The sequence below is a fragment of the Pieris rapae genome, chromosome 16, assembly GCF_905147795.1.
Source record: "Pieris rapae chromosome 16, ilPieRapa1.1, whole genome shotgun sequence".
Classification (NCBI taxonomy): domain Eukaryota; kingdom Metazoa; phylum Arthropoda; class Insecta; order Lepidoptera; family Pieridae; genus Pieris; species Pieris rapae.
Window position 1 is genome coordinate 5,188,485 of NC_059524.1, and position 14,294 is coordinate 5,202,778.

General features: G+C 33.2%; 1 protein-coding gene across 1 annotated transcript in view; it reads left to right on the forward strand.

Annotated features, from left to right (window-relative positions):
* Nucleotides 1-578: 578 nt before the first annotated feature.
* Nucleotides 579-14,294, forward strand: part of LOC110991400 (protein muscleblind) — a 158,907-nt gene continuing 145,191 nt past the window's right edge. The window contains exon 1 of the mRNA XM_045631649.1: nucleotides 579-596. The gene's annotated coding sequence lies outside the window, so the exon portion shown is untranslated. The remainder of the gene's footprint in view (nucleotides 597-14,294) is intronic.

The following is a 14,294-nucleotide window of genomic DNA, read 5'->3' on the forward strand; positions in this document are numbered from 1 at the left end:
ATGGTATTAAAATGTTTTTACCGTTATGATTCGTTAATAAAAATACGTTGATAAAATAACGCTCGGCCAGGACGCGTTATTATTTATTTTGTTAGCGAGAAAAATCCTGACAATATTTCAAACGGGCGCACTAGTTTTGTCAATAGGAATTAGGCTGTATTTTGAGGGATGCCTTTATTTTACTGGGGAAAAATATAAAAAAAGGTTTTGTTAAAATGCGAGCTGAAACTTGTTGCCGTCATAAAAGCGGGCGACGAAACTCCCTAGACAATAGCACATGTCAGCGGAGGTAAGGCTGCGTGCACAAAGCGAGTGCCTGCGAGTACAGTCAACAAGACAAGCGGGTGGAGCTGCGATCATCTGAATGACGAAGCAATTACGTGCATTCAACCCGGAACGCAGTCAGTCGCGGCAAGTGGTGAGATTGGTTTCAATAAAAGCGCAATCCCTCCCCCATGTTTTTCTTTCACCACTCAACTATAAACGGTTATTCACTCCGAACACTGTCATTACTTAGTTTTAATAAGCCTTGTGAATTAACAGGATTTTCTTTTTTCCAGATAGCTGCCAGTTTTCCTTCAACTCAACATTTGAAGGTACAGTCGATTACACTTCATTTAGCTCCAAGCGCACGGAAACTGAAATAAAATTTGTGTAATTAATTGAAGCGCTCGTAAAAATCATCAAAGGCGTAAATTGTGAAACAAGAGGGGCTTAAATCGGTTCGCGGCACGTGCTAGCCCAAGAAAAACCTTCGCAATCATTAATGCGCGCTCAAAATGCCGGCGGCCGCGTTGATTAATCATCTGCTATGATGAATAGCATCCACAAAAGATATTCCCGCTTTTTAATCTGAACTCGCCCTTATAAAAATACGAAATTAAAAACAAACAGCAGATAATGTGCATGCTATTGGATTGCAAGATTATTTTGTTATTCGTGCACATTACCTTTTGTACAGTTTATTTCCGTTCTATTTTCACTAACATGAACGTTACACAATTGGAAATATTTCCACATGTTGCTAGACTTTAACAAAGAACTAGAGCTTTCATTATTTTGTATAATAATATTTTAAGGCCACTACATTACCAGTGATTAGAATTATTTTTTTAAACTACTACAGAATACAATATATCGTTATAAACTATGATTAGGTTTAATAGAATAGAATAAATAGTAAATTTAGAAATATGATTATAGGATTTAAATATTACATTTTTAAATTTTTTTTAAAAATGTAATAATTTTTGTTATAATTTACATTATAAACATATACCAAATATTTATCGTTTACTTATTGCATGTCAGCATACAGTTAAGCCGCAGAATTCGTTCGTATTTGCTACGCTACGAGTAACTTACCTACGTAGACACAGTGGACATCAATAATGTAAACAAATTGTAGCCCCAGCTAGAACCAAGAAATGACTCGAATCCAAATGACATTTGTTTATGCGACTTGAATCGAGCGTACTCTAACAGATTGCATCATTCATTGAGTCGTTTGACGAACGAGTCCAACAATTTATGTCCAAATAAGCCGTTACTCATATTACAGGGGGCGTTTAAATGTCGCTTTTTAAGATGCATAGTGACGCCCGCCCAGTGACTCATTGCGCGAATTTAATACGTTGAGTGCACCTATTTTACAGCAGTTTTAAATGTCCACGAGATTGATTGCGAGGATCGGGTGGCTAATGTCGGGATTGCATTAATTTATCGTCTGTTTATGTTCCAAGTTTAAACGGCAAATATTAATATTAACTCAGTATTAAGTATAAATTATGATTGGAGGGGACGCTCTAGTTACAATAATTGCGTTAGTTACATCACATGAAGTTAGTAGACATTTATCTGTATTTGCGGAGTCCCGTTGAGATATATTTGGCCTAATATTGACCTCGGAGTGTTTCAATTTTCATTAATCTCTCATAATGGCCCTGTTGCAGACTATTATAGTCAAATGAGACATTACTGCGTAGGTGGGCGTGGACTTCCGACTTATTTACCTGTCACCTATTGTATTAATTATCTAGAAACAACATTGTGTATTTAATTAGTATATTAGATTGACCTACTCATGCGTAAAATACTCCATTGTCTTTTTCGAATTGTGATACCAATTTGTTAATAAGTGACATTAGTTGAAATGGTCCAATTAGACTGATATGTTTTTTTATGATATGATGGGGGTACAAAATTAAATGTTATTACCGCAATCTAAAAAATAATCAAAGGCCTCGAAGTCATAATAATTCATTGAATTATTACCAATAAAACAAATTATAAGCAAAGTATATATCACACTCCTAGTTTCAAATAATGTATTATTAGAGCCTGCGACAAGTATATTATTAATATTTCAGTGTATGTTTCCCTCATACACTGAAATGTTAATAATTTCCTACAATTATGTACGATCCAAAACTCAACTCAAGTATCAAGATAACATATACAACCAACCGATCTGTAAGATTTAATATCTTCTATCCTTCATTTTAAATATACAAATATGCGCCTAAATGTCTTGTATAAACTAAAATGTAAACCAAATGCGGATCAGAATGAGGAGGGAATTTTGAAAATCCTGCACTACATTTAGTGAACACTGCTGAAGGCTTTCAGCTCAATATTTTGACAAGAAAACATAAAACTCCACGTTTCATCTCACAACACCATTTGACGAAAGGTTTCACTGTAAAGTATCCTGAGGAGTAGTGTGCAAGTACCCTCTAAAAGTTATGTTACTTGTTTACGGTGGACGGAGAAAATTACTACACTGTTATGTCAGAGCTGCGAACTTTCTTCAATCTTCATATCTGCTTTCAATAGTTTACCATATCCTACTAAGTTTCTTGATGCGCAATTTTATATATTAATACCAATCTGAATATAAAAGTTATTATTATTTCGGATAAAAAGCTAAGTAACATCCTTCCCGAACTAAAGCAGATAAAACTGCGGAACACAACTTAAATACAAATGGTGTAAGACAACGATTTAGTTTTAAATCTATAATATAAAAAATCATAAGAATCGCTTCTCCCAATTAAACACAACATGTGACATTTAAAAAGGCGAAAATATATAGTTTAGTGTCAAACGTTTCGGTGATGATTATGTGTGATATAAGTCCCAATTAGGAATAAGAAACCTCGCTTTAACTTTCGTTTTTATACGTCTGAGTATCAGTTTTCAACGTCTTTAGAGCAATACTCGTAATTGCTTCGCCACGAATAAAACAGGGTTTTATATCACTTCATAATAGAATTTGGGTCATTCAAGAAAACACCGAGTCGAATTTTAAACAGCCGGCAATGATTTAGAAGAAAGGCTTCCTTTAAATTTCTAGCTTAGAAAGCCTATTAAAAATTTAAAACTGCAAATTAGTAGCAACATGTCGTAAATCAATAATCCCATATAAAATTGCAAAACGTGAAGAGTGGCTACTTCCTTAGCTACAAAATGTACATAATTAGAAAAGTTTTTACGAGCAAGTCGTCGTCTGTCACTGCCTGACACCGCCCTCATGTCCGGATGAGAATTATAATTTCACGGAACAAATTATTTACAAATTATTATTAATGTTTCTTGTTTTTACTGCAGTATTATCCACTTTGATTTTGTGGTTCGTGACAAGTAATCATAATGACGAATTACATTTTAGAGAAAATGTACGTAAGAGAGATTCCTTAAAACGATAGATCGTCAACAAGTTTTTTTTTTATAGAACAGGGGGCAAATGGGCAGGAGGACACCTGATGTTAAGTGATACCGCCGCCCATGGACACTCTCAATGCCAGAGGGCTCGCGAGTGCGTTGCCGGCCTTTCAAAAAACAATTCCTACATCTAACTGACAGTAAATTACAAGAACACTAGAAAGTTCAATTGATTACAGACTTAATTAACTAGTTTAATAGGCAAACTAATCCCTTACCTTACTTATCCCGTAGTTGGTTTAACATTTACTCTGTAAAATTTATATCCCCAGTGTAACATTTATATGAAATTATAGTTAACAGTCACGACGTTTCGTGCTCTATAGTAAAAACTTTTCGATACTTTTGTCAAGTAATTACATACATCAAAACGATATCGTCAATCGTCAACAAAAACGCATAGATTTTCCATTTAACACGAATACAGAAAATGTTTTTTCGTGCTAATTCAAAAAGCACCCAACGAGCGTTGTTCAAGATTCTTAAGCACAAAAATTATTTATGCATTGACTTAAACATTGTTTATTCTAAAAGAGCATTTTGCATGGTTTTACTGACTTATTCACATATGACATTTTTAGAATCAAATGAGTCCTACATGTGTAGTATGTAAAAAATAAAAAGGAAACGGTTCAAAAAATAGTTTAAATAATGTCATTATTTTAAGTAATTAAGTTTGTTTATGGAAGAGCTGGGAACCCTATACAGGTACTTTTTACTTTAAAGGGTTTCCAAATCTTACGCTTTGAAAAGAAAATGTACTTATAATAAATAAAGACTTTATTATTTTTATTATGTACAGATACAGTATTTTATTGAACCACTGTTACGAGGTTCCAATGTCTTAAAACTTACTAAAGAACATTGCAATATCGTGTTATAAAAATGGCAATATTTGGCACGCCATCCCGTCAACGCATTACTTGCCTAAATGAGTGTAATTACGAAAGTTTTTATTACCAAGTGAGCGCCAAAAGCGCCATCTACTATCGCGTTCCATTTGACGACATGGAAGCTATGCCAATGTCTTTAGAAGTTATGCATTTGTTAAGTGAGAATACAATACGCACTTAATGTTTTATAGTGTTGTCTAGACTAATTATATTCTTTACAAGTCTCTATTTTCAATAAATTATGAATTGGTTTCTTCAGTTTGTAAGCTTTTACAAACTGAAGAAACCAATTTATAATTTCATAATTATAATATGTATAATATATAATATAACATAATTCTCAGACATTATTTTTTGTCAAATGTTATCTATGCATAGGTCACACAATTAAAATCCAGTAATACTTTCATGACAACGCGTCGATATTATCCATGGGCGTTATCACTTAACATCAGATGAGCCCTTGCTGATGAGATAAACCTTCTGCCCTTTTTGCCTATAAAGAATAAATTTCTACTGTCAATGTTTTTTACGTACACAAATAATAAATAAACGGCGTATATGTATCGCACTCATACGTATATGTATCTGATGCTTTAATTGATAAAAACATTTCTGAACAGTACGTAACTTTGGGGAAAAAAATAATTGGTATGTCACATCCACCACTAAATTTTATTTAATAGTCAACTTTTTGCACGGCCATCTTTATCATATATTTAAAAAGTTAGTTACATTTTCTTCCAAAGCTCAAAAGGTGCAAATTTTTAAGCATAAGTTTTTAAATGAAATCACATCTTCCTTTTATTTAAGGTAAAACTTTCATAATTGCATACGCAGTGAAGTAAAAAATTACTTTTTCGGATGACTATTTTCAGTGTGAACAAAATTGCTCGACTTTTGTTTGACAGTTCAATTTTATAGTCATATTCATTTATTTTTCGAATGCTATGCACATTAAATATTTTTTTTAATATATAATAGGGGGGCAAACGACCCTGCGGGACGCCCAAAAAGGCAGTCGTCGCAGCCCATAGACACCCATTTTAAGTGGGTGCGTTGCCGGCCTTTAAGGGAGGAGTACGCTCGAATTTTGAATTGTTGGAGGTCGTATCTGTCAGGGAAAATCCACTAGTTTGCAAAAGAAAACATTTGTCTTCAGTCCGATATGTATGATAAATAAAAAAATACAATCTACTGTTTGGGTACAACTATCAACGAATTATTTTTTTCGTTAATCTAAATCCTCCCAAAGGAATTGTCATACAACTAAAACCGTACTAAACACTGTATTCCTTTGGCCATGCAATCTCAAGATAGCATCACAAAGTGTATTTAACAAACAAGAGTAGCTCCGGCCAGTGCATATGCGGGGAGTGACGGTGCGATATGTCGTCGTGATGAATGCGACGCTAACTCGCATGTTCCTTCGTGCTTAGCACCGTAACACTCGCACGACATAAATTCTAAGTTAAACCAACTTCGGTTTAGAAGTGTGGAATTCACAGAATGAAGTTTTAAATTTCCACCCGGTAAGTCCTTAAATTATTACGTGTCGGTGCCCCTATGTGTGTAAGTTTTGTAAAAAACATTTTCGTATCGAAATATGCCTTATAAGTTCTTGTCCTAATCAGCGATTACTAAATATATTTGATTTTGGTTATATAATTTAAACTGTTTACAATGTAATAATAAATATTTATGAAATTAACACTGTTAATTTATGAATGGTAAATCAAAATTATCTTAACAATGATATAATTAATAACATTAAACTTACCGGAGTTATATTTAGTAAGTAGCAGGTCCTTACAAACATTGTGTAAAAAAAACTTAGAAAGAGAGAAACTTATAAAGAGTTTATTGCCAGTTCTTCTCTTCCGTTCTACGCCCTTGATTTGAGAACTGGCAGTAAATATAAAATTTGAATCATTTAATGTATATTTCTTTTTTTTGACGTTCATAAGTGTACATTATGTTACCTATATGAATAAATGATTTTTGATTGATTGATTGATTAAGATATCCAAAAATATACATATGTGCTATGTATATTTTGCAAAATATGTATGAATCCAATTCGTAAGCGTAATATGAGAAAGGGTTATTTTTTATCCGTTTTCGCAGATCACAAATCTCTGTATCCTCTATATGTTTTTAATTAAATCCTTACAATATTTCTTATTATTTTTCATTTAATATTTGAAACATTCATATAAATATTGTGTACAAGTTCCCAAATCACAATACATATAGAAAAGTTAGTGTTTAGTGATGAAATCGTGACGTTTTGGTACGTATTGAATGATTTCAGAATAAACGTTCGCAAACAAATAAAATCGTTTATGCATAAATAATTAAATTATAATAATCATATATATTCTTGTATTCACTCCTAAGTTTCATTTAAATAATAGCCATTGACATGAAACAAATAACACTAAATTACCGTTTCATTAACAAAATAAGCAAGCTATCGATACCAATACGGTGTGTATTGCAATCTTCTGCCCAGCTCCCGCTTTTATCGGTCTTCGACGATCTCAGTGAAAATAGAGCAAAATTTTTAATAAATTTTCCTGGCCATGATTAAAATTGAAGATGGGAAATATCGTGGAAATGTTCAAATGGGAGTTGACGTTCACCGCGTAAATATATTAAAGATTCTTTTGTTTCCAAAGAATAAGTATTATTTGATATTGATGAGTTCTGTATAGAAGCTATTTATGGTTATTTAAAGGAAATATTTTTTTACCGGATAGAAGCTATGTATTATTGTAAACTTCAAATTATTTAACTTAATTTTAATTTATCCGAAGTTTCGCGTGCTTTTTAGCATGCGTGGTCACGGTGACAGAAGAGAAAAGGTGTTGAATGTGAAAAAAGTATCACAGCTGTAGAAAAAGTTGTATTATGTCTATTTATTTTCCCGGAGTTGGTATCGACTAAAAGATGAAGGGTTTCTGCAGAAATTGCTCACGGTGTCCTCCATTTTAATACATAGCTTCAACCCGTTTAAAAAGTGTTTTCTTTTAATGTGTAAAACCTATGTTAATAAAACACAATACTATATTATATGATCATTTGTTTTCAATTTCATTAAACCTTGCATTCAAACTATCAATTAGACAAATAATGCGGATTTTCTGCGTAGAATGAAAGACCAATTAAAAGTAGGAGGGTAGGAAATGAGAGGGCAGTGAGCCGCTTTGTGTTATACTATATAGGGATTATTTAAAATATTCATTTTAAATTATTCTATCTTTCGGTAGATGTAAACGTATTTTTGGGTTTATTAATTAGAAGTCTAGGATAACCTATTAATTTAATTAAAACGAGTAGGTTCACTTTCAGAATTCAAAGTCGAAGATATTCATCAATCAAATGTCGTAAAGTCAGTTCTGACCTATTGCCCATCGCTAAGATATAATTTACGTGGCATCAAGATAATATTTAAACACTCATTTGATAAGATTCTATTGTCTATGGGATGAAGCTTATAATATTTGTAGAGCTTCGATAGGTGTTTTAATAATTAATGAGTTTATAATTATAATGTAAGGTACATAGAGTAAGTAGGCCTTCTCTCCGTTTCATATAAAACTTTGTAGTAGCATTCGATATTAATAAAAATTTCATAAAAGTATTAAATATTCTCGCAATAAACTTTAAGCGAATAAAAGTGAAAAGTAACCTATAAGCTATCAAATAGCTGCTTGCTTTTCTCCTCTTTCATTGAAGCAGAGAATTAAAAGTTTAACTCGATAAAAGTTGTCACAATAATATTGCTTCTTACTCAAGCCGTCGTAAATATTTTATTTCCATTCAGTTTATGATTCATATTTGATTATACATATAAAATTTATTAGCCTGAATCATGAAGAAATTGAACAACATATGAAACACATATTTGTGTTTTTGTAATGTTGTATAAATTTTAATCAACTACAAAAAAATAAAAATGAAGTATAGTGTTGTTAAGTGCAAAGTTATAGTGCATTTTCAAAGTAGTAGTTTACAGTTTTTAAATCTTCAATCTAACTGATCCGACAAAACTTTTGAATCGAATGACGATGGATCTAAATAAGATTTTTTTTTTGCTTTTCTTTTTAATATTATGAATTTGCCAGAATTACACTCAATACTGTCGGACAGCCTGTTCCTGTGTGAGCAGAGACGTGGGCAGCATGAATGCGCTCAGTGAGAACCCGCACTGGCGACGATATTTTAGCAAGAAATATCCAAGACAAAATTTCCTACAGCGCCACCACTGAGAGGAAAAGTGGTGTGGTAAATAAAATTCGTCGATAAGTTGCAATAAAGAAGTATTTCCGAACCAATTCGACTTAGACTCATTCGAGAAAACAGCGTACCAATTCTTAAAAGGCCGACAACGCACTCGCGAGCACTCTGGCATTGAGAGTGTCCATGGGTGGCGGGTGGTATCACTTGACATCAGGTGAGCCTTTTGCTCGTTTGCCCTCTGTTCTATAAAAAAATAAAATAAAGAAGAAAGCGAACCAATTCTTATAAAACCGACAATGCACTAGTGAGACTTCTGCCAGTGAGTGTGGTTAAGGGCCGTCTCTGTCTATAAAAAACTACTCTCTACGAGTATGAATCTATCTTTCATACTAAAAATACACAATTTTGAATTAGGCACAGAATGTTTATATTTATTTAGAACTTACACCCAGTACACGTTCGTTTCTTTGATTCCCAGTAGGAGGACGCCACCGTAGCCAGTTTAGGTGCCCCCGCAATATGTATGATAAATAAATTGCTATCCAATATCAAATGGAAACGATACCGGTGAAATGTACAAAGGGTTCACTTATATTAGCCCGTAGATTTTTCTTTGAATATGCGGTGGAAAATGCATACAGTATTTTTAACTCGACATCAATAATGTTACACCAGCTACATTAAGTTGTTAAATTTAAACAATAATTTATTTTAAACATAAAATTATAATACTGTCTCATTTTAAGGAATATCATTTGATTCATAAAAATTCCTTTTGCCTCTTACTTGGCAAAAAGTACTTATTTCTGTATTATAGACAGTGGTTGGACAACATAGACTTGCTATATTAAGCAAGCATCGTCGTTTATGATTATTATTGATTACATTGATTAACACTTAATTGCTATGAGGAGGAAAAGATAATGAACATTTCCTCCAACCTAGGTAGGATTCAGCCTAACTACTGACTGGCTGGTGTGAAGGCCGAAATAACTTCGTTTCATGGTATGACGTCAACACAGTCATTGTAGCCGTAGAATCGAGTTGTTGCTAAAAGCAATATGCTATAACACATACCAACAAAATTATGATAACATTGTGCCTAACTACTTATTTCTAATTGCAACCCGAGTATTAGACGAAAGGTCTTCCTTAGTTAATGACCGAATGATTCTATTTTCAAATTATTTCTGTTACCAAAGTTACGTCATCGATTCCATTTTTAAATTATTTCTGTTGCCAGGGCTACGTCACCGCCTACGTACGAGAATAGAAATTATAAGGCTAAACATAACATTGTAAGTCTCTAAACAATTACCAGAGAATGTAACAGACCCCTACAAGTTTAATAGGTATTAGGTAGTAGGCAGCTTGTAGCTCGTAACTCAGGAGTATTACGAACGCTAGGCTCTTTATAGGCTTTTGTTTATCCATTACACAACCAGTTTACTTTTCGTATTTTATTTTTTGCCTCATACAGACGTAAGGCACTTTATGATCATGTTTTTGTATGTGACTTCATCTGAATAAAATTGGATGAAAATGTACACAGTCTTGAACTCGTTAAATAGTCTAACGATAATTATGAATTAAATCATGTCTCTAAACAATCATCATTTATAAGAAATAATTTTCTTTAAAACTTATGGCCATCTATATATTCAGTCACATATTATTCCAAATTTGAATAACACGACTATTCTTTGCATATTTTGAATAAAGAATGTTCAAATTTTACATGTCATTTAATTGATTACGAAAATTTTGATATTCCAAATTCTAATTTGACAACTATATAATTATTTAATTTTAAGCGGCAGTTACAAAATTTTATGGACGTGTTAACGAAGAGCCGTGAAAAAGTTTTACAAAAACACTGATAAAGCCTTGTCGAGGACAAATGAGACAAAGAAAATAAGAAATATTAGACGTGACTAGAATGTCAAGAGTATTTCCATGTATGACGCGGGATTGCCGTCTCACGTTGGCTTTATGTAAAGCATTGTTCTTTTATGGATATACGCATTATTATAGATATTAGGGATATCGTTATCCGAGGAATTTGTTAGGAATTTATTGCGTTATTACGTTTGTAGGCCTCGATTATTACGCGATTTGAGACGTTCATGAGAGAAATTTAAGTTCACGGCATAATATATTAATTGGTTTTAGTGGAATGTTAGACTTGTTTAAGCCGATGTCTCAGGTTCTAATTACAGGTGAGTTCAAATAATTTAATTTAAGATATCTTAGTATATATGTTAGATTAGGAGTAAGTAGTATAATGTATTATTATTATGACGATCTTTATAATATAGGGTAAAAATTTACTTATGTTATAAATAAGAAATGTGTATGTTTCTATGTTTGGAGAAACTCATATGTTTCAAAAATAACTTCACCGTTATTTATTTCCACAAAAATTTAAAAAGTTAAGCCGTTTGAAGCTGGGACATGCTAGTATTATTTTGTATTTTATAGTACACTAGCAGACTCGGCCAAGCGTTGATGTGGCTAAGGTTTTGGTTATATTACATAGTAGTAAACTATTCAAGGGAAACGGTAGGAGACCTTATGTGAAAGTTACAACTTATGCTTATGTGAAACGTTGGTACTTTTAACACAGCGCCATCTGTTAGAATTGTATCAAATAATAAACAAATAATTAGCAATAAAATAAAATTGCGACTATAATTAAAGATCCAAACTATCCAATTTCTTAAGTTGGACCAATTTCTCACGGTGTGCCAATTTAATTTAAAATCAGTTAAGTAGTTTAGGAGTCCATCGCGGACAAACATCGTGACAGGAGATTTATATATATTAAGATTACCCAAAGTGAGTGATCATTTTAATTCCACGTTCACACCATCAGTGACCAGATAGCTTAGTCTGTAAAAATAATGAGCAAAACATACTTAGCAGAATTTATGTGAACAGCTTAAAAATACTGCACTTCAGAGATTTAAACTTACGAAATTGAGTTAACGTTTTCCTCTTGGTTCGTAGTTTTTCGCGCGACTTGAATGTATCTTGAAATTGTTTTGTTTAAAGTTCTGTTAATTTAAACCTCTATTTTATAATTCTTGGGGATTTTTAAAGCTAAGGGTCATTCGGCAGGGAGGCTCGAGAGATTGTTCCGGCCTCTTACCTAATCTTTTTAAAGCATTTTTGGTTATGTTGGTACGGAAATACATGTTCGTGTAAATTTACGATTAAATTTGAATTATAACTAGTTCAGATTTTGTGTGTCAACTTTTTCGACTTACCATACACTCAAAGGTAATGTTACTAATGGTATTAATAAATAAAATAACAATACAGTGGCGCTTTGTAGCTTAACTCAAATACATCTCTTTCGTGATCATTTATTTTCAACGTGCAACAAAAATATGAAAACAGATTTTGTTTCAAAAAATGATTTCATATAAAGTCCACTACTGCCTGGCTTTAACTCATATCAGGGTTGAGAGTCGCTTGATATGCACTTCGCTAAAGTTACACCGAGCAGTGTTGGCCTAGTGGCTTCAGTGTGCGACTCTCATACTTGAGATCGTAGATTCGATCCCGGGCTGTGCACCAATTCACTGTCTTTCTACGTGCGCTTTTAACATTTGCTCGAACGGTGAAGGAAAACATCATGAGGAAACCGAAATGTCTTAGACCCAACAAGTCGACGACGTGTGTCAAGCACTGAAGGCTGATCACCTACTTGCTTATTAGATTTAAAAATGATCATGAAACAGCGCCACTGATTTATTTTTTTAATTTTAAAGTTACTCACAACATAACATATACCTAACGGTAAACGCTTTCACTGTAACTGTTAATTTTTAAAACTGATTTTCAGATTACGGTAAGACCTAGACAAAAACCAGTGCATTGAACTCATTGTGCTGTCGTTCAAAGTTTCTAAAACATTTTCGAACAAAGCACTTGACCAGAAGTGAAAACATGCGAAAAACAAAAGATCTAGACTAGACGGCGTTAGGTAATCTAGATTTCTAGACCAGGAAGCTGATTAACGTCGGGTTGGAGTAAGTGGGGAGGAGTAAACAAGGGATTTATTGTGTGGGGAGACGCTAAACGATGTATTAAAATGGCTAAGCGAACTTGAATCAAATATTGGAAAGGCTCTTTAATTTGTATTATCGTCGCGTAGAAATTGAAATAATGAAATATTATCATTCACGTTTTTATAGTACCATATATCTCCACTCGCTACAGTCCTGAGATACCGCTCTCACTTTAACCACTTTCATGACATTCACCATGCATGCTTGTCAGGTTACTTTTGACCTTGACCGTCTCTAGTACGTCCTGGATATAGTCCAGTTTGTTATGTAATATGTAATACGTGTTATGTATGATTAAATTTTTTATATCTATCAAACTGTAATAAAGCAATACCGTGTAATAATACACTATGTTGTTTGTCATGAAATTCATCTTAAAATATTTGTTTATTGTTCAGTGTTATTAAAAAAATATAGGTGTTGCATAAAAAAAATCAGTGGCACTACAACCTCTTTAGGTCTTGGCCTCAGATTTCTGAATCTGTTTCATGATCATTTTTATATCTAATAGGCAAGTAGGTGATCAGCCTCCAGTGCCTGACACACGTCGTCGAGTTTTTCAGTCATATACATGTCGGTTTCCTCCCGATGTTTTCCTTCACCGTTCGAGCAAATGTTAAATGCGCACATAGAATAAACTCCATAGGTGCACAGCCGGGGATCGAACCTACGACCACTTACACACATACACCGGTATGTGAGTCGCATGCTGAAGTCACTAGGCCAACACTGCTCATATGTGTTGCATAGCCGATTGGAATTTTCTTAAATGGATTTGCAAGAGTATTCAATGTAAGTAACCTTTAAGAGAATTACAATTTCAAAACGCTTGAAAAACATAATTAAATCTTAAGGCTGTGTAAGCATAACAACTAATTAGATCCATTTATATAATTGAATACGAAAACAAAAGCTGTTTTCATATTATCCTCACATGAAGTTTTAGATTTAACAAAGCAATCCAATTCGGGCTCACTAATTTGTGGCTTGATTCAGAATAGGAATTAAATTCTAACGAAGCATGGATTTACGGAGGCGAATGCTCAGGCTAAGTATGTCATTCCGGGAGAACTTTCTAGACGATACGTCAACAGCACAACCAACCTTTCACAACTTGGTACAGTTTCATTATAAATAGATTACGTGACGACCATATTGCCTCAATCGGCAACTTATTAGCTGTATATTGTCTGATCCTTAAGAGATTAACTCAAGTCAGCAATGTTTTCAAAATTTTTATATATATATATATATATAAATAATTTCTAGATAATTCCCCGACGTCGTCGTAGGTATTAAAGAGCTTATGTAAGTGGTATTGGTAACTCGGATGATAAAACACCACTGCCTATTTCTT